We start from the raw sequence: 22,796 nt of genomic DNA, 5'->3' as shown, positions 1-22,796 counted from the left end.
GCAAGGGCATCAATGCGCGCGGTGACGCCGAGAGTTTCTGGGCCCAGACTGGAGCTCCGTATAGTATCACCGAGTGGAGAACATGAGCGTACAACCTGCGTTTGTTCTCCCCGGGGCCTCGGAGGTTCGGCATAAGTCGCGCCAAAGCTCCGGCTACCCTGTCTGCCTTTTCCGCCGCATATTTGAAGTGCGGAAGGTATGTCAGCTCACTATCCAGCTTCACACCCAGATAGGTCATGGCTGGTTGGGTCCTGATAGCCCCATCTCCGACCCAGATGTTGGGCGGGTCTGCCGGGGCTCTTCCCGGGCGATGGAACAGGACGGCCTCCGTTTTCGGGGTGGCCACGGTGAGTCCGAGCCTACGGATACTCCGCAGTACCCAGGTTTCTACCCTCCTTACTAATAATTTTTTTTTTTATTTTTCAGAAGCAGTAGCATCAACAGGGCCATCAACAGTATCATTACGAGCGACAACCCCAGCATTACGACCAACTGTACCCAGATCCTCTCTCAGAAGCCTCGTCTCACGGATTAATTGGTTCATTCCATCCCCGAGTTTATCGAGGGTTCGGACTATCGCCAAGTCCATCTCCATCCTCTCTATATTATCCTTAGGTAAGTTAGTGTCATTATTTTTATTATTTGATTTTCCATTCGTTAATTTACATTCAATTTTATCTAGTTCTTTACAACTCCTTGGTAACGTTTCTCTAGTCCCCCTCCATGATCCAGGAGAAGACTCACCAACTATATCGGCAGAGATAGCTATCTCATTCATTCCGACATCAAAAGATTCCTTGATTCTAGCATTTTTTTTTTGCTTCTCGTAATTTATTTTCCAATTCTTCAATTCTATTCTTACTTTTAAAAACAACCTTTTCTGTATTATAATATTTTGCCTTCCAATACTCAGGGTCCTTTTTCGAGGATGCCTTCTTAGTAAGAATTGCACTTGCTCTGCGAATTACCTCCAGACAGACCTTTATTTGGCCACTAAACGAGCCCTTTATATTAGATGATTTTTTTCTGATGAATTCAATTTCTTCTGTCATATCTCTCACCTTGAAATTCACATTAATGGCATTATCCGACTCTAGACCAGCCATCTCCTCCACCACTCTCTTTTTATTATTTAGTGAAAAATTTCAAGCATATTTCTCCTCTTCTATCTCCTCCTCTCTAGGAGAGCCTCTCTTCCTCCTCTTTCTTCCTTTAGGTTTGTCCTTTTTTTTAGAATCATCAGAGGATATATTCAAGATATTAATTGGTCCTTCCATATCAGAAAATTCCGTTTGGCAGTACATCGCAGAAGACAGGCTCAGTGAGCGCAAAATACTACCACCCTCCGTTTCACTGCCCCTTATCGATCCTGGGACAGAATCTCTCCTACGAATTATCTTTATCTCCGAATCAAAATTCTCAATACTGGTGATAGCTGATTTTGCCCCCGTGCTCGCCATAAACATTGAGGTTGGCCCTTCGCAGGATGTCGACTCGCAGGGGACAGGGACAATACCCCCCACGTGCCGTTCTCCGGTATCCGAGGCCGGAGAGTTTTTTTCCATGTTTATGCTCATTTCCATATAATATGCCTGGTATCACAACTCATATTTTTATGTTTCAGATACCTCGATTCCAATCAACCCATCAAAGTATAGGAGAAACACACACAATTGTTCTTCCTCATTCTAAGGTTCTTCTTTGTAATTAACCATATTTCAGATTATATAATATAACTAATTAAATCCTAATTAATATTTAAATTAAGATAAAGTTCAGTTCAATTTCAACACAGTTCATTATACCACGATTAATATTTAAATGTCAAACAACTACCGATAATAGTAAGTCAGTTTAATTTATTTCAAACTAATTATATCACTCAATAATTACTTATCCAAATTTTATGTTCATTGTCATCAGTTGGATATTCGCTTAATTAATAGCACAATTCATATTTTTATGTTTTAGATACCTTGGTTCCAATCGATCCGTCAAAGTATAGGAGAGAACACACACAATTGTTCTTCTTTACTCTCAGATCCTTCTTTATAGTTTAGCCATATTTCAGGTTATATAATACGACTAATTAAATCCTAATTGATATTTAATATTTAATAGTTAATGCACTTCCAGTATATATATAGATAAATCTAACTATTTCACTCAATGAGAGTTTAATCATTATTTGTAAATAATCATATTTTATTATTATTAACACAATTAATTTTATATTTTAGTCCATAAAGTCATATTAATCCATCACAGGTGCAGAAAGAGATAAGAAGAATATTGTGTAGACTGCATCATTCGTTGAATAACGTCACTGGTATGGTTGATGTCAAGTTCGCGCACTTTTCAGAAATCGCGAGGAATGCGAAGGATCCTGATCACGTGGCAATTCGCAAAAGCGAGTTATTCGATAAGAATAATATAATTGATTAGGTATATTAAGCTATCTAAGCCAAAACATCAGAACGCAAAAAACTTAATACTAAATTAATTTGCTAATTTTTTGCTATTTTTTGCTACAAAAAATAATTTTTTTGCTATAACCATTTAGAAGTTACGAGTGACTAGATAGCTTAATATTAAGCTATCTAGGCATTGTAGCAAAAAAATTATACATAAGTCAAAGCAAAAAATCATTAATACACAAATTATTTGCTATTTTTTTGCTACTATTTATTTGCAAATTTAATTTTTTTGCTCCAACTTTTAAGAAGATACTAACAAGGAAAGGGACCCAAGTGTCCCCCTCCGATTTTGACGAGCTTTAAAGATGTTGTAAAGTAGCTTAAAATAAGAGACACGTATTTTTTTTTATGTGCTTTCTCGCACGTTTAGGGTTGAAACAACCCCTACAAGCTAAAACGGTTTTTTTGGTTTTGACTGAATATCATCAAAACTGTAAGAGATATCAAAAAATGTTTCGAATAAAAGTTGTAACGGTGCAGCCCGCAAGCTGCATCGTTACGGCTACGGACCGTCCATCGTCCGTAGCCCACCAAGGGCGCATCGAGCGCCGATAAATTTCTTATCGTAACAACGGCGGTCAACCGCCGAAAATCCCCCACACCCGACCGTTCCGAAATTCCGTTTTGTGAGGGACTCGCCGCCGAAACCGCCGATGCTTGCCGATTCGAAACCATTCGGCTGCCAGCCGGGTATAAAAGAGGCCCGGCTGTACGTCTTCTCACCAGATCCCGTTCGCTGATAGACAGCGAACATCCCTCTACGAGTGTCCTCGTAGTCCAGACCGAGCATACTCGGATTCTATGCCTGTTCCAGCACACAAGTATCCTCGTGTACCGCCGAGCGTCCTCGGTATTCTTGACTCCTGCATACGAATATATTCGTATACCCGCCGAGCGTACTTGGCTCCTCTAGGCCACCAAACTTCGTATTGCGGGCATTTCCGCGTACCTAGCCAGGTCGCCGTTCTAAATTCCGCCTTCGTACGAGCGTCCTCGTACTCCCGCCGAGCATAATCGGCAGCCTAAGTCCTTATATCGCGTTTATTCGCCGGGATTTCAAAATTGTAATCCATCCGGCAGACAAAAACCGCGTCGACCAATCCGCGCCGCCGAATAGTCCGCATCGATCTACAATCGAACAGACTCGCGATACCGTTACGAACGCACTCACCGACAAGCGCTCCGTCTTGTACCAACCGTTGCGACACGATCGCCCGCGCTTGCGCTCTCGCCGACCGCACCAGGACGCCTCACGTCATACTTTATAGTTTCGCTTTAGAATAATTATTTCACCATTACTCAAATAATTATTTCACGATTGCCGATACATCGCATTTATTTTACACCGCTTTTAAATAATTACTCTTCACCGTGCTCAAATAATTATTTCGCTATTGCCGATACTTCGCCTTTATTTTATACCGCTTTTAAATAATTATTTCACCGTGCTTAAATAATTATTTTGCTATTGCCGATACTTCGCCTTTATTTTACACCGCTTTTAAATAATTATTTCACCGTGCTCAAATAATTATTTCGCTATTGCCGATACTTCGCATTTATTTTACACCGCTTTTAAATAATTATTTCATCGTGCTCAAATAATTATTTCGCTATTGCCGATACTTCGCCTTTATTTTACACCGCTTTTAAATAATTATTTCACCGTGCTCAAATAATTATTTCGCTATTGCCGATACTTCGCATTTATTTTACACCGCTTTTAAATAATTATTTCATCGTGCTCAAATAATTATTTCGCTATTGCCGATACTTCGCCTTTATTTTACACCGCTTTTAAATAATTATTTCACCGTGCTCAAATAATTATTTCGCTATTGCCGATACTTCGCATTTATTTTACACCGCTTTTAAATAATTATTTCATCGTGCTCAAATAATTATTTCGCTATTGCCGATACTTCGCCTTTATTTTACACCGCTTTTAAATAATTATTTCACCGTGCTTAAATAATTATTTCGCTATTCCCGATACTTCGCCTTTATTTTACACCGCTTTTAAATAATTATTTCACCGTGCTCAAATAATTATTTCGCTATTGCCGATACTTCGCATTTATTTTACACCGCTTTTAAATAATTATTTCATCGTGCTCAAATAATTATTTCGCTATTGCCGATACTTTGCATTTATTTTTACGCTGCTTTGTATTTATTTCACGCCGCTTTAAACAATTATTTCGCTGTCACTTATTAATTCTTTCACCGTTGTTAATATACCGATCGCACCGATATTTTGCTACCTTGTATACTCTTTCGAATTCATTCCGCACACGCTTCGCATGTACACACGAGCATTAAAGCAGATCATTCGAAACAAATCATATCAACATCTTTCTCAATAAACACTGTTTCTTTACTTTGGTTATAAACAAGCATTTTATTTCGTTGACATACCCCCAACCGACCGAACCTGGATTCCGGCGAGCTACTCCGCGTCCGCCGAAGCTCACACGGTTTCAAAGTTGCATGGTCTTTTATGAGCTTTATAACCGCGTAGCTCGATTTTTAAAAAATTTTATATTTTTTAATTTACCCTCACCCTTTCTTATTATTTCTACGAATTTCAAAATTTTTGCTATGACAAAAGTTGTAGCATTTTTTACGCTGAATACAACCATATATGATTTTATTATGTTTCGAAATCGCATCTTTCAGAAATGAGCTGTCAATGTCGCACTATATGCGTCGCGCTGCGATATATGCATATATATGCATAACGCATCGTTTGTGCCGCTTGTGTAATCGATGTTTGTCGCGCATGTGTAATTGATAAGATGAATAAAATTAGAAATAAAGATTAGCATGTTATGAAGTATTTGGAAAAATGTTCTGATCAAAGAACAAAGTTCACTAAAGTTGTTGCCAAGGCATCTCCTCTATATTACACTTTTATAGTTATACTAGAACAATACAAGCGCGCGCTGCGCCCGTGCACTTATTATAATAATTTAATAATTATAAAATCTAAATATTTTAATAAAATTTTTAAACCTTTAATAAAATTTTTAAAATTTTAAATAACCGTCAAAATAATCTTTGCTCTTAAACTATCAAACTGTCAGAATAATCGAGATAACCAATCAGCGTCGCGGATAAGCGTCAACAATACTTTCGATACATTCGAGTATCGATCTTTCATGCCTTTTTTAAGAGTGGATTATATCGAAAGAGAAATAAATAAATAAAAATCTTACAATTAAGGATGTTTTGTACGTACAATCGTAGCAAAAAGTTGCTAAAATTTGATTTTGACGAATATATGCTCTTCTTATATAGTTTGAGTAATATAAATTGCGTAGAATGTTATCATTTATTCACAACTAGACTGCAGAAATGTATTTTTTGAATTTTTGTTGTTTTTTTCTGAGAATTTTATAATTTTCTGAATTATAATAAGAAACTTTTGACAGTAATGATATACCCAAATCCAACCTTACAGCACGAAATTTAATTTATAAAAATGAAATAATTTACTCGTACAAAGTGGTTTAAAATGTAACTGTATTTCGTAAGTTGACTAACGCATCTGATATAATTTTCTTCATATTATTAGAAAGTTTTACTGAAGCCGGTCCGAGATTCCAAAGTAAAATTAGTTTTTTAACAACTCCTAAACACACTAGATGCATATAATCTAGCGGTACATCTGTGACAGGTTTAAAATTAGGAATATTGCTTAAAATTGTTTCTATCTGATAATCTTCATACTTATTATTTATAAAATCTTCATCAGATCTTAAAGCAAAATGTGTATTTATTGTTGGAAAACATACTCGGCCATTGATATACTGTCCTTCAATAGTGCACTTTGTACAACTATTATAACCGTTATGGTTTTTAACATTTAAAGCAAATGCTTTGGCTGGGGCATCACATATTAAACCGTGCAACTTAATTTCAACCCTTTGTCCGTCATTATTTAATGGATTATTTATTAAAAAAATTGCTTCATCAACGAACTTTTGCAAGAAGATATTATTATTTTCAGGTTTTACTTCGCCATAATATGCTCCAACAATATAAACAGATTTTGTGATAGAATCAGAACATAATATAGGCCACAAAGAAGCATTACTAGACTTCACAATTGGTAGGTCATCAATATTTATAAAAATCCGAAGAATATTAGTAGGACCAACAAGTTGTACATGTTTATTTAACATCATCTTAAGAGTTCTCTTTAAACCAAAATGATAGTATTGCATTTCTGTAGGAATGCATTCGACGTTTCTGGAAGTGTTCAACAAAGTTCGAGGATCTTTCGGAAATGGAAAATTTGTACGTTTCCGTAAAATAATCAACAATTTGGCGAGAGATTTATGCGATATACCAGAATTTACATACCAACAACATAATTATTTTCTAAATTTTTCATAATTTTCTAAAATTTGATTGTCTCTCTCATCATTTTCAGATTCACTTTCTGATTCAAACACTTCAACCTCACTATTTGACTGTATATCCTCAACTTTGCACGTTGGTTCTAAATCATCGTCAAATGAATCTATATCAAGAGACACGGTAGTGTCTCGCGCCAAGTTCACGCGCAGCGCAAGACCGACCGTGTATCTTTACGCGAGCACATGAGCTGATAGGAGTCGAGATTTTCATATCTCAATAATGCGTGGACCGATCGAATTTATAATAGGCTCAATCGATAGAGCACATGCGATATACATGATAAAAGTATCTTTACTTTTTTTGTACATGCTTTCTAAAAAAATATATTAATTGCCAAAGTTTGCCAAAGTCGAAATATGCCGAAATCTATGTAAGTCTTGGTCGTCGTCGTCGTCGTCGTCGTCGTCGTCGTCGTCGTCTGTTCGTCATCCTTCTCTAATATATCTAATATATAAGTTTGTCCTTTGTCAACTAGAAGCATCAAAATGCGACATGGTTATCCTTTTCTACAGCCCGTGAAATGTCGATTCCCGCATAAGAGCGTCTTTTTTCTTTCCTTTCTTTTTCTAAAAGACGTCTGTCCTTTTCCAACATGGCGGCGCTCAGACCTGTCAGCTCGCAGCTTTGATGATACTAATCACATTGATATAATTAATATCGGTCGTAAAATGTATACATAACGTGTTGTGGAGACGAATAGAGATAGTGTATATCATCAATAATAGTACTCTTCATAAAAAAAATTTTTTTCGATCTTAAAGTGCAGAAGTGTACACTCTCAGTATTCTGTAGTTAGTTAATTAGTGGACAGAAAGTATACTTTGTGCAGATGGTGGAATCTGCAAGTTTCTGACGTTAGGTGCGCTGATGGCGCTGAGAAGCCGCGCGGCGCGCACTTACATTTGTTTGACATTTACATAACCTTTCAGTTCAGAAAGTGTTAAAATAAAAAAATAATTATAGTGAATTCGGTCTAACAAATTTGGCCATTTGCACTATGCATACTTAAGAGTACTTATCCAGAGCAGTGTAGTGCGAGTGACTAAATTTGTTAGAAATTCGTATTAAGTGAAATAAGTATATAAGTGTATATATATATATATATATATATACATATATATATATATATGTATATATATATATATACACTTATATACTTATTTCACTTAATACGAATTTCTAACAAATTTAGTCACTCGCACTACACTGCTCTGGATAAGTACTCTTAAGTATGCATAGTGCAAATGGCCAAATTTGTTAGACCGAATTCACTATAATTATTTTTTTATTTTAACACTTTCTGAACTGAAAGGTTATGTAAATGTCAAACAAATGTAAGTGCGCGCCGCGCGGCTTCTCAGCGCCATCAGCGCATATATATATATATATATGTGTTGATTTTATACAGATCGAGGTGTGATTTTATGTTGTAAAATATAAAAAAAAAATTATTAGGTTTGTATAAATTAAGATTTCTATAATCAAAAAGAGGATCGTCGTATTGAAAATATGACGGGAGTGATGGTGGGATATTATTACCATTATTTTTACTAAAAAAAAAGAATCATATTTATTAAAATTATTTTTACTAAAAAAAAGAAATGATATCTCACAAAAAAACCTTTTTTTTAAAAAAAGGTAAAAAAAGGGCGCCAAGTACACGCCTTGTTATATTAAAAAAAAGTTTTCCTCATAAAAAAACCTTTCCAAAAAATTGTTTTTTTAAAAAAAGTTTTCCTCATAAAAAACCTTTTCAAAGAACTGTACTTTCAAAAATATATTATATTAAAAAAAAGTTTTTCTCACAAAAAACCTTTCCAAAAAAAGTTGTATATATCATAAAAAACTTTCCAAAAAGATTGTATTTCAAAAAATATATTATAAAAAAATCTTTTTAAAAAAATTATATATATTTATTATAAAAAATCTTTCCAAAAAAATTGTACTTTTAAAAAAAGTTGTATATATTAAATAAAAATTTGCTACATATTCTGTCTATAAAAGAGGTGATATCAGAAAATGACGCCAAGTTTAAATAAAGAACCTTTCAAAAAAAGTTGCATGTATATCTAATTATTTATTTAAAAATGATATTTATGTTTATATCTAGTTAATTCTTCTTAAGTATACTTTTTAAAATAATTGCATCTGTATCTAGTTATTTTTTTATATCTGTATTTAGTTAAGCATAAAAAAATTTTTCAAGGTAATCAAAATAAAAAAATATTACAAAATTTCGCCAAAAACTTGGCGCTGCTATAAAATAACCTTCATTGCTCTATAATATTTTAAGATGTCTAACAATAATTTAAGGCTATTTTATAGCAGCGCCAAGTTTTTTGCGAAATTTTGTAATATTTTTTTATTTTGATTAAATTTGAAAAATTTTTTTATTTAACTAAATACAGATATAAAAAAAAATAACTAGATACAGATGCAATTATTTTAAAAAGTATACTTAAGAAGAATTAACTAGATATAAACATAAATATCATTTTTAAATAAATAATTAGATATACATGCAACTTTTTTTGAAAGGTTCTTTATTTAAACTTGGCGTCATTTTCTGATATCACCTCTTTTATAGACAGAATATGTAGCAAATTTTTATTTAATATATACAACTTTTTTTAAAAGTACAATTTTTTTGGAAAGATTTTTTATAATAAATATATATAATTTTTTTAAAAAGATTTTTTTATAATATATTTTTTGAAATACAATCTTTTTGGAAAGTTTTTTATGATATATACAACTTTTTTTGGAAAGGTTTTTTGTGAGAAAAACTTTTTTTTAATATAATATATTTTTGAAAGTACAGTTCTTTGAAAAGGTTTTTTATGAGGAAAACTTTTTTTAAAAAAACAATTTTTTGGAAAGGTTTTTTTATGAGGAAAACTTTTTTTTAATATAATTAATAACATGAGGCACAGCAACATAATTAGGCGCAACATCATTGTTTAAATTTCCATCGTCGCTATCATTTTGATTTTGAGCTATTATTTCAGCACTATTATTACTATCGGAAAATGATTGATGAGAACATCCTGGTGCAAAAATCGTATCTAAATCTACAGACGTATTTTTTTTTAATAATTCGACGAACATACCGTTTTGAAAGAGACAAAAATCTTTTCCGTTTTTTGTCCATTATGAGAAAATGTAATTATATTTACTGCTTCTTGTACAACTATAGCTATACTATGCTTATTGTTCGACTATAGCTGTCAGCAAATATAACAAACTCCTCTGTAACAAACATAATATAAATAGTACTATAATCAGTGTTTGCATTATTTGCTAGGTTATAAACCTATCTAATTTCCGGACACAGAAAATACGTGTGTATTTTCTTATCGTGCCGATCAAGTCACAACTTTTATTATTAGATATAACAAGCCATCGATATTTTACCTTAAAGCCCTTCTACATAAGACGCAGGATGCAGAATGCAAGTCGCAGGTCGCTGGGAACGAACGCTGGCCACAAGATTTTTGAGTCTATTGTAGTCTCCATACATACATAATATTACGTTTCTATTCGATACGAGATTGTACGAAGTGCATCGCAAACAATTTTGTCCTGCGTTAACGCAGCAAGATTGGAAATATGTCACGCTGCGTCTAACCGCGATCTGCGAACTCCGCGTCTTGCGTCTTATGTAGAGCGGCCTTTACAATTTTTATATAATAATTATAAGTATTGTACATACCTTTTACGTGAGACAAATAGATTTGTTGATGCTGATCTGTTCAACAGATTCCACGTGTGTAAGAATCACAAACGGTGAGATCCACGGTAATGTCTCGCTGTCTCGCTGAGTCTCGCCAAATACCGCGCAAACAAGTTGCGACGTGAACTGGCCTCGGAATCACGCCAGATCCGAGGGAGCACGCCCAATGGAAATCGGTAGCTTGCGGTATCGGCAATAAATGCTCGATTCGGTAACTTACGGTATCGGAAGCAGATGCTCGATTCGGTAACTCGCGGTACTCCACGCTCGTCGGGAGCAAGGCAACTCGCGAAATCGGCAATAACTGCACGATTCGGTAACTCGCGGTACTCCACGCTCGTCGGGAGCAAGGTAACTCGCGAAATCGGCAATAACTGCACGATTCGGTAACTCGCGGTACTCCACAAAATTCGGGAGCAAGGTAACTCACGCGATATCGGTAACCGGAAATGGGCGCCAGGTGCGAATAATCGCACCGCGGTATCGGTAACTTTAACAGTTCACAAAATTGCTCGGCCGCTCCCCGCTCAGTATATGGCAGAGGGGCGCAGTTCTTTTACTTAACGTTAGATATCTGGAGTGAGAGGCTAACGCAAGGATAACTCAATAATTAACAGTTAACAATGATGTATTTCAGTGATTTAGTTTACAAGGGTAAAGATGCTTAAACTATTCGGCCGGAGCCGATACGGCGGAAATAGGTTGATACGATGGTAGGGTCCTTCGCCCTATAAATTCGGTAACAAGAATCGAGTTCGATGCCTACATCAAATCTCGGGAACGTGATTACGATAATTCGCCGCTGATCCGACTATATACAGCCAACGAAGGACTTATATTTTGATCATCCGATACGGCCGGTGAAGGCCAAATAAATAGACTTTAAACGACGGTAGCCTAACGACCAGAAAGGATATGTCGCGGGTCGGCTATTTTTCGCGGGCTCTCACGCTTCTCGCCGAGACGCTAACTTTGCGGTAACAGCAGTCTCGCGGAGAACGTTCCCGAATCAAAATCCGCCCGCGAACATTCACCCACGGTACGGTGCTAACGCGACCAAAAGACGGTAATAATCGGTACTTTCAAAAGAAACGGTAACGGAACGACGGTAGCAATCGGTATCTTCGAAAGAACGGTAACGGTAGAACGGTACGGTAACAAGACGAACGACAAACGAAACGGTAACGAGAAGAGACTGTCGGCACTTAATTCCCGCAAGTCGGAGAGACTTTTTACGCGCTATCCGGAGCCGGCTGGACATGCGGTAATTGAGCGTAATTGAGCGCTCACGGTATCAAAACTATGGTTAATTGTGTGAGAGACACAAAATACAGAAATAACTCACGCTACCAGCCATAACCGGACGGAACTCTACGGCTACCCGAGAGACGGCTTACAACGAGTGGACGTCTTCGGCGTCTTCGGTGTCGTCGGGCTGAGTCCCGGGTGTCATCCTCACGCACTTGCGGCACACCGAACAGTGGCTCTTCTCGGCTCTGCACGTAGGTCCTCTCCAAGTCCGCGTCGCCTTCCTGCGCATCCTGCCGATTTTCCGAAAAGGGGGGCCCCTGAGAACCGCCCACAGTTCATCCAGGGCGCCCCCCCCCCTCCGCTCTCTGTGGTTTCCTCAAATCTTTCGGCCGTTAACGTGGCAATGAGTCAATGTTTTCGGAAGAGACTGGTTAGGCTGGCCGGGCCATACTCCGGTTCTTCCGGGTGCAGCATCTTCGGGGTCCTCGGAGCCGTCTGCAGCCGGGCGAGGTCCGCTGCTGCGTGTTTCTGCGTTTCTTAGACTCTGTGGCTGAAACCAAAGCGGAGTTAGATAGGGCTTGGATGGCGGAGGCGACGGGATCGCGGTACCTGACCTTATGCCGTGGGGTCACTGACGCGTGACACCCGTCGATGATCCCTCGGCGTCCGGTCTTCCTGGCGATGCTGCATCTTCGCCCTGAGGCACAAAACACGCAACGCCGCCCGCACGGGGTCTCGCCTTACACTTTAAAAACGATATTAATGACATAAAACGGGAATGACAATACAAACAACGCGTACAACTTGTGGAGTCTCGCGGGTTGCTCTCTCCACGCGAGGAGCAATACCAGGACTCTTTGCTCCCTCGGCCGGGCCATCGCCCTTGTGACGGCGCTCGAAAAGCGTCACGTCACAAAGTATGATCGCGTAGCAACCGCGAGATAAAGCTAGATATGTCGCGGTGCGCGACGACCAGTTTGCGCAAATTCGCGCCGCCGGGATATGATGCGCGCGCATTTATTAGTTGAGAGGTCTCATAAACCTTTCAGAAACTTTACATTTGTAATGTTACAAAATACTACATTGGGACCATTTCAAATGTAAGGTTTTAATCAAGATGGTTGCAGAAATATTGCAATTGCAATGTTTCAAAAAAGATGGTCTCAGAAACATTACAAATGTGATAATACACAATTGAGACATTGAAACGTTTCTGCAACATAACTGAAACTTTCTGTGCTATCAGGGTATGTTCCAGTAAACCCCGTCTCGCTGTAAATCTACGTAACGCCGCTAAGAAGCCTTCGGATGATAAGTCGCTTATGACTTCGAGGTGTATTGCCTTTATCGACATACAAATAAACACGCATATATATATTTTAATTCGCGCTCGATTGCGGTTTCTTTTCTTTGATGAAAAATGGACCGCAAAAATCTATGCTTGTATTAGTGAATGGTGTAGTTCCACATACGCGCGCCACTGGAAGATTTCCCATTTTATATTTAACTGTGTTAGCATTGAATCGGAAATAATGCACGCATGTGCGTACAACTTTTCTCACCTGATTCCGACCATCCGATATCCAAAATTTCTGACGTAGTATGTATAACGTAATTTGGATACCTGCGTGATAATGCATTTCATGAATCTCGCAAATTATACAGTCTGTTAAAGAATGCCGGTTTGGAAATAGTATTGGATGTTTTTGACCGAACGACAGCTCTGATCTTTGTAATTGCCCTCCTACGCGTATTAAACCATTTTCGTCTAAAAACGGATTTAAATTCGCTAATTTACTTTTATTCGCCGAGACCTTGTCTGCTAATTTCTTTATTTCGTCATAAAACCGTGTATTTTGAAGAATCTTTAGTACTCGTATTTCCGCTCTATTTATTTCTTCCGTGATCAACGATCCAGCACTTAAAAAAATATTTCGCTGACGTAGTTAGATTTCTAGATATCGCAACAAGAATGTATCGCTATTTTTCGTATCTGTGAAAACATTGTTTGTCACATACAGAATTTATAGCAGTAATGTTCTAGCAATAGCTTCTGAAAAATTTAGGTACCATTACTAAATGTTATTCATTGCATGATCTAACACGTGATTGATCTTATATAGATAGGCGCTTTAGAGAAACTTTTTTTTTAAAGTTCACAAACAATACAGATATATATTCTGTTTCTGTCATCTAAACTGATTAAGTAATTACATATGTAATATCACAACAGTTGCTAATCATTTATCTGTTTTAGTTAATTTTTTACACCTAGAAAATTTTAACTATTATTGCAAGATTATTTTTTTGAGTGAGTATATTTGTTTGTGGATAAAACGCGAAGACAATACGCCACGATTCTTAATAATTTTGAATAAGACAAGTATTTATTTAGAATTGTGGAACCACCGTCGTTAGTTATCAAACAAATGTTTTTCTTTAATTCGAATATCTCACTTATTTGTGTGATTTTGATTGGGCCATTTAACTTCCTCATCCGCTAACCAGGAAGGTCCCGTAAACCACGTCTGATTTCTCAGGAAAACTCGAGGCAATTGACCTCTCGAAATTGCATCCGCTGATTATCCTCTGACTTAAGAGGATGCTGAAGTCATATTGTTACCGACCAAACTTCCAATTTTCTGGAAAGTATGGCATTTTTTATTGCTTTGGTAGAATTACAAATCCTTTGGTGTAAGTAAAGTACACATGCTAATCTTTCGGTGGTTAGTGAAATTTAAACCAAAAAATAAAAAAAAATTTTTGAAAATTTACCGACAATGTCACCTCAAAGAATTATATCTTTTATATCAAAATTATACTGTTTCAATCTGCAAAACAAGAGTGTGTGCCGAAGAAGAGCGTATGAAACAATAATAGACAACCAAAAAAATAGAGCTTAGAGACTTATTTTCAAAATGCCATACTTTTCCAGATTTATGCAAAGCATGCGTGCAATATAGAAGAATAAGATAAAAAAAAGCTGTAGATTAGTTCCGGGATTTTGGGATAGAGGCGCTATACAGTTCTCAGTGCTCAAGATCTATAGAGAGAAGGTTACCTCATGCGCAAAGAGGGACGAGGGGCAAGAGGGGCTAATGTTGAGCGGGGCGAGCGGCAAGAGGGGCAAATGCTGAGCGGGGCGAGCGGCAAGAGGGGCAATGATGATCTCATCGTCAAACAGTAGCTGTCTCTCTCGCACGCTTTAGTGTTTTCTCTCTCGCTCCTTTAATATAGAAATGCTTTGAGTTTTTATCGAAAAAATACTTTTATTTTGTAAAATATTGATAGCACTGGAAATTGCGTAATAAAAATTGAAAAGTAAATTAGAAAGGCGCTATAAATTACATATATTGCAAATTATAGCGCTTGATATTTAACGTTTATAATGTTAAATATCGCTGCAACAGATGCATTTGTAATACAAATTGCTTTGTACTCGTATTTAGACTGTAATATCAATGAAAATAAAATATAATTTGGGGATATACACAAAAAACATCATTTGTAAAGTAGTAAAATAAAAGAAAAAATAGTACATATTTAAAAATTATTTTTAAAATAATATTTACTGTTTATATGCATTATTTACAAAAGAAATACTATAAAGAAATTTATTTTTTATATTTAATTGTGAAAACCTCAAAAATTGTCAAGAAATTGTAACTGAAATTTATAAATGTAAGTACAATTCTAGGATAATATAAAAAGCATTATTCACAAATTTATTATGATACAAACTTAAATAATGAAATTGTAATATATGTTTCAATACTGCAAATGTGAATATTTATATGATAAAATTTACAAAGTGTTAACAATTTTCAAATATTTGCTAATAAAATATTGAAATGTTTCTGTTGAACTCTTAAAATAATTATTAAAAAATAAATTGGCTATATTGACCCAGATCCGGGTGTTAGATGCTCAATAAATAATAATAACTAAAATGTCAATTCAAACGTTTCGGCACATTTATTTCGGCCATCTTCAGTGATAATATCAAAGCAAGTAAACAAACGTTACAGAGGAAACATGAAATAATAAAACAAGTATGTTCCGTAAGGCTAACGCATATCGGTTGGAAAAATTTTTGAACGCTCGTTGTAAAATAAAATAAAATAAAATATAAAATGTAAATTAAAATAAATAGTAATAAAATAATACCGCAAACGCAAAGTCATCGTATAAGAAATGCAGGTTAGGAGATCTTACTTGAATGTCCATGATATAATAAAATGTATAAGTAAATGTGTCTTCAAATTCGAACCAATTATAAATCAATGTGTTCTAGTATGCGACATGCACAGCAACGCTTGGAAGACATTTTTCTTTTTGCCACCCTTTCCTTATGTTTAACGGATTGCAAAAAATGAGAAGCCGACGAGTGATCAGTCAATCTATGAGAAATATGAATAAAAGAAATAAAATAGAGACTATTATAAAAATGTGAAACGAATTTAACCCAACAACATGAATGGAAAGACGTTAGTCACATAAAATGCAAGAAAACAGAGCAACATTTACCTTTGATCTTAATAACAGTTGAAAATAAGAAAGTCCAAAGATTAAAAGGTTTGATAAAATGTTTTGGTGTCCCATTAGAAAGTTGAAGTCTTTAAGGATAGAATAAAACTTTGATATGTCCATTCGGATATATGTCAGATGAATGAATGATGAAATTGAAATGAGAAAAGATTTTGGTAGAAGGACAAGGGGCCGATCTATTAGAGGAAAAGGGAAGGGAAGTAAGGAATATGGAAGAGTGGAGAAAAGGAGGGGGATCTGGAAAGAGTCTAAAAGGAGGGAAATTTGCGAAGGATGGGTAGATAAGAGTTAGGAAGGAAATCCGTGTCACTTTGTTTATTAAGGCTATTCTGTTGTTTTTTTATGTGTAACATTTCTGAAATTAACCTTTTGCTATAAGATGGTTCTCTATCTAAAACCTCGATTTGATCCCATTCAAAATCATGATTGTGTTCTAATCTATGGCTCGAAATGGTAGAAGGAGAACCAGATCTTTTATTAATGTCACTGCGATGCTCTTTGATTCTAGTTCGAAGTTGTCTCTTTGTTTGGCCTACATAAGAGGCATCACAATCATGACACGAAATTTTATAAACAACTCCGCTTTGTTGCATAGGATCAAGAAAGTCTTTGCCAGTTTTTATAAATTTGTCTAATCGGTTATTACAATAGTAGGCAGTATTAAAATTGTATTTTTTAGAAATGGACGTAAGTTTTTCGGAAATATTGTTGACATATGGGATTATAAAAAATTTGGTTCCTCCCTCTTTAAATTGAGATGTATTATTTTTGCTGAGGAGACGCAAATTGATAAAAACACCTGAATATAAAAAAAGACGTATACAATTAAAAAAACTTTGTTCTGTTATACGACATAGAAAAGAGAATACGGAAGGTATCACTTATGAGACTAATTGTGCTCTTTTGACTGAACCTGCTGTTCTAATAAATGAAGAAAATAATTCCGATCCTGAAGAAGAAGATCTTTATGAAACTCCTATTATCCTCCTTGATCTAGAAACTTCTGGGTTTCAAGCTGACTGTGATATTTTACAAATTGCCGCCAAATGTAACAAAAGTACTTTCACAACTTATATCAATCCGATTCAACAAATTTCACCAAAGGCTACTGAAGTTCATGGTCTAGTCAATTGCTACGGCGATCTTATGCATAATGGCATAAAAGTATCATCAGTTCCCATTAGAATAGCATTGTGAGATTTCCATATTTGGTTGCAATTATTCGGAAAAAAAATTTGTATAGCAACGCATAATCTTACTTTTGATGGCCCCAGATTGTTCAGAGCAATCACTAAAAACAACTTAATTGATGATTTTTCAATGATAATTTATGGCTTTATAGATACCTTATCGATTATAAGAAAAATAACAGGTAGAAAAGGTAAAGATTCATGTACGCTCAGTGGATTAGCCGATGCATTAAATATCTCAAAAATTGGAGCACATAATACAGTTAATGATTGTGCAATTCTTCACAAAATATTGAAAAAATTAAAAATAAGCAATAACACTTTGTTGGAAACTGCAATTTCGTTTTCAAAACAGACTAACCATTGGAAACTAGCAATTAAAATCAAAGAAAATTTGCAAACCTTGCTGCCAATATAAAATATTGTGGGTTTATCGATTCGGCAAAAATTAGCAGTGGCCGGAATAACTTTGGATATTTTAAAAAATAAATATGAGGCTGCAGGTGCGGGAACCGTAAAAAAATTCATCGAAGAAAAAATAAAAAATAAAGAATTACAACAAATACAAAAAGCTAGCATTCAAAAAATAATCGACTGGTTTCATTGATTTATTCTTCTTCTTTAGATTGATTGATTGTTTGCAATATTTTGTTTAAAAGATTGTTTCGTTTAGTTTTTTATTTTTGAATTCTTTTTATTATATTTTATTTTTTAGTTCTTTTATTTTTGAAATTTATACTTTGCAACATAAATATAGATATATAAATAAGAATATATTATTAATAAGAAATCATTATATATTAATAAATTATCGTTATGAACCTATCTCCTATGTAGTATTTGTAATTATAAATATAAATCTTTTTAAATGTGCAATTTGTGTGAAATTTCTTGACATTTAGTTGTAATAAATGGCTTGATATTACTATAATGAACAAATTCTAATTTTGGTAAATTTTATTTTCTGTATACTATTTTTTAATGTCAGTGTGAACGAGGTCTCAACTCTCAACTTATACAATATTAGAGAATTGCGTATATGTGCTGCGTAACACATGTACGCCGTTTAGACATAACAGTGCGATGTTGCCACGTTTTCACAGTGAATCACGCATCAATTTGGATAATAGATGAATTATATTCAATATCTTTGGAATCATTCAGTACTTGATCAAAATTATTTAAATATTTCTTCTATATCTAAGGTACATTTTCTCAAATTTTGAACTAATTCCTATCATTTTTTCTATCAATTTAACCATTTAAATCAACATAATTATATGTTTTCCATAAAGTTACGGGTAAATTGCAAATCCTTATAACTTTTGATTGCTTCAGTAAATCGATCCCAAATTTTGTCACAAGTCTACGAACATATGTAAGAACAATCTGTAAAATTTTTGTTAAATTCCTAACATTTTAAAAATAGGTACTAAACATCCTTAAAATGCAATTCATTGTTTTTCAATGGTAATGCAAAAAATTCCAATTAATTTCAGGTTTTTCTATTAATCAATACTAGAAACATTTGTTTGTTTATTATTTTATTTTTTTTATAATAATATATGTCGAAACAATTACAACTTTACCTTCAACAATAACATACTACATATATTGAATATAATACATATATTAACATATATTAAAAACAGATGAATTTATGGAACAAACGTATCACAAAGGTGATGTTCGTGAAAAAAGTGATTTATACAAAGTGACTTTTTGCACCATGCGCAAGTAATTATTGCAGGTGCGACACAAATATCGCATGTTGGTTTTGACTGTTTATGGAAACAAAATTCCACTGGTGTTTCGAATTCTTCGGGCTTATTTATTACGTACCCACTTTTATACCATGCGTATTTCAATAAATTTCTGAATCTTGGCGATGAAAATTGATTATGAGTCAATGACTGTAATTTTAAAATGGTGTTTCTTCCATGCAGATTGACTTCCAGACCTAAAAGCATTACAGTATCAGAAAAGTGTCTAATAAAATTCTTCCACAAACGAAAACCATATACATCCAATGGTTGTATTTTTCCTGTTGTTCCAGCTGATATAGTCAACAAAATAATATCTTCTGTAGATTCTGGTTTAGATTCTTGAATAATATTTGGACAATGACCAAAGTTTAGTCCATGAATCTAGTAGTAAAACAGATTTTGGACTTACATTTGGAAAAAGTACGTCTTGCAACCAAATTTTAAAATGATGCGCTGTTAATTTTCCGGATTTCGAAGCCGTAACAAAAATATTAGGCGCCTTAAACATTGTTTCTTGCACTCTGGGACCAAATGTTACACTAACTTCTTTTAGTACAATAAAAAGAGGCGATAATAATCTACCATCGGCTGAAACAGTAGGTTGTATAGTATAGCTATACGTAGTTGCCGATACGGATTGTACTGCAGATTCAATCTTTTTTGTTTCTTTATATGCCAATGTACTAGGTGCGCAACTAAGTTTCCGGGTTTTTTTTATCAATGCAAAATGGAAAATTTCAAGAGAAATACAAAAAACGATTTATTCAAAGTATCGTCCCTCGCTAGCTACACATTTTTGCCATCTCTCTGGCAATACATGAATACCGCGACAATAAAACGATGCGTCTTTGAATCGAAACCATTCATCCAACCAGTTTCGCACTTCTTCGAAATTGGCCAAGTGTAGCCCAGCCAAGCCATGCGCCATCGACCGGAACAAGTGATAATCGGAAGGGGCCAGGTCTGGTGAATACGGCGGGTGCGGTAGCAGATCCCATTTCAGCGTTTTGATGGTGTCCTGGACGATGGAAGTGCGATGGCACGGAGCGTTGTCGTGCTGCAATATCACTCGTTCGTGTCTCGTGTCCCATTCTGGCCGTTTTTCGAGCAATGCATGGTTCAAATTTATCAATTGTTGTCGATAGCGATCCCCATTGACAGTTTCGCCCGGTTTCAGCAGCTCATAGTACACGATTCCTTTCTGGTCCCACCAAATGCAAAGCATTGTCTTCTTTCCGAAGCGATTTGGCCGTGCCGTCGATGTTGATGCTTCGCCAGGTAAAAGCCACGATTTTTTGCGTTTGGGATTCTCGAAATATATCCACTTCTCATCGCCAGTAACAATTCGATGCAAGAAACTCTTTCTTTCATGCCGCAAAAGCAAAATTTCGGAAGTGGCTCTTCGATATTCCATCTGTCTCTCAGTCAACTCATGCGGCACCCATTTTCCTTCTTTTTGAATTTTTCCCATGGCATGTAAACGTTTGGAAATACCTTGGCGAGTCATGTTTAATGCCTCCGCAAGTTGATCTTGTGTTTGTGTATCATCTTCATCCAATAACGTTTGCAGATCGGCGTCCTCAAATGTTTTTGGTCTTCCGGAGCGCTCCTTGTCCTCAGTGTCGAAATCGCCACTTCTGAAGCGTTTAAACCAATCTTCACAGGTAGTTTTCGATGGTGCATGTTCGCCGTAGGCTTTTTCAAGCAAACGACGTGCTTCAGCTGCATTTTGTTTCAAGTTGAAGCAGAAAAGCAAAGCTTCCCGCAAATGCTGTTTATTTGGCACAAAACTCGACATCTTTCTTGTTAGAAAAAATATTTTTGCGTTGCGATATCTGTTGGTATTATGACTGGTTATTGTTGACAGATGTCCAAGTTAATAAAAAAACACAACTTTAGACATGTATATCGACTACATGTATCGTTAGCGCCATCCATGTGTAAAACCCGGAAACTTAGTTGCGCACCTAGTACGACCGGCATGAAGTTCTAATTGGAATCCGCTTTGATCACTGTTGTAAATATTTTCAACTCCATATTCTATTATTTGATATTTAACGTTTTCAATAAATGTGTTACATTTTTCTTCAAAATCGACGTTAGACATTATAGATGTTTTTCTTATAAATTTTGTTATTTTACGAGATACAATATTATGTATTATTTTAAATTTTTGTATCCATCGCGATGAAGCTGTAAATTCTGGTACATTTAAATTTTCTTGTGCCCGAATAGCCCATCAAGCTAAATCAGCGTTGTGAACAATAATTCTATTTTCAAGAGCTGTGAAAATTATTTAATGTATATTCCGAAATTTGTTTTAATTTTTCGAATCTACTGCCACCTTGATTCACTTGAATTTCCCATCGTCGTAATTGACGTAATAAATATACTTTCCGAAATCTTTGTTTTACTCCTTCTAATGTTCTTGGCCTTGTTGTACTGCTTTTCCAAAATTCGACTGCATTTTTTTTATATTCATATGGAATACATCCATCTGTAGTACATATAACTTTAAGATTTGCGTCCATAGCTCACCTTCTTCCTCTTTATCTTGTGACGTGACATTTTTGAAGTCCGTCACAAGGGCGAGAAAACCCGATCGAGGAGGGAAATTTGAGGTCGGACACCCCACCGCGGGGGGGCAACGACCTCTCCCTCTTAATTCTCTTTTGGAGACTTTAGATTTTGCGTTGTAGCGAATTAAGCGAGTCGTGGTGAGTGGCCAAACTCCCATATTGTGAATTACCGTGGAGCAGCCTTCGTGGGACCTGCGAGGGACTCAGCAGGCAGGACGACGGAGGCCTGGACGGCGTGCAGACGGACCCAGGATAAGGGCAAGTAAAAACAACCTTGCAAATATCATCCGATTCCAGACACAGTCGCTACCGCAGTTACGATTTCAGATACGGAGCATATCGAGGCCGGTGAACGCACCGAGAAAGATGACGCCCGAGAGGGAAGCGCGCTCTCACACGCCGAAGACCCGGGGTGGAGTACCCGAACAAGGAGCTGTTGTAACGAGCCAGGAAAGAAGAATCCGGTCGGAACCTGGCCAGTTCCCGACCGATTCAAAGAAGGTTCGGATCCGGAAACGGAGAAGGCCACGAAGGGCGTTAACGGCAGCTGCCAAAAGAGAAAGGCCGGGGTCACCTTGGAAAAACGTCACCGAGGGCCGAAATATCGAGGAGCGACGCGAGGATCGAGATCGCTAGATATATCGAAGGATCAAGAAGCGCTAATCGATAGCGCGGATCTACATGCGCAGGACGATGCGCGGAATGTCACCGCTGTCCGGCGAGCCTCGCTGTTGTCACTGTTCGGCGAGTCGGCAACCTGAGCGGAACCTCGAGGACCACTACGGGCGTACCAGCGATTTGTAAGGCCACCACTTCGACTTCGCGGT

At 36.2% G+C, this 22,796-nt stretch overlaps 1 pseudogene; it reads left to right on the top strand.

The window, feature by feature from the left end:
• The first annotated feature begins 310 nt into the window (after positions 1-310).
• LOC105670095 (uncharacterized) lies at positions 311-22,605 on the top strand (annotated as a pseudogene).
• The last annotated feature ends 191 nt before the right edge of the window (positions 22,606-22,796 follow it).

This window comes from Linepithema humile, chromosome 8 (assembly GCF_040581485.1).
Source record: "Linepithema humile isolate Giens D197 chromosome 8, Lhum_UNIL_v1.0, whole genome shotgun sequence".
NCBI classification, from domain to species: Eukaryota; Metazoa; Arthropoda; class Insecta; order Hymenoptera; family Formicidae; genus Linepithema; species Linepithema humile.
Note: the sequence above shows the minus strand (reverse complement) of the source record. Positions and strands in the feature narration are given on the sequence as shown.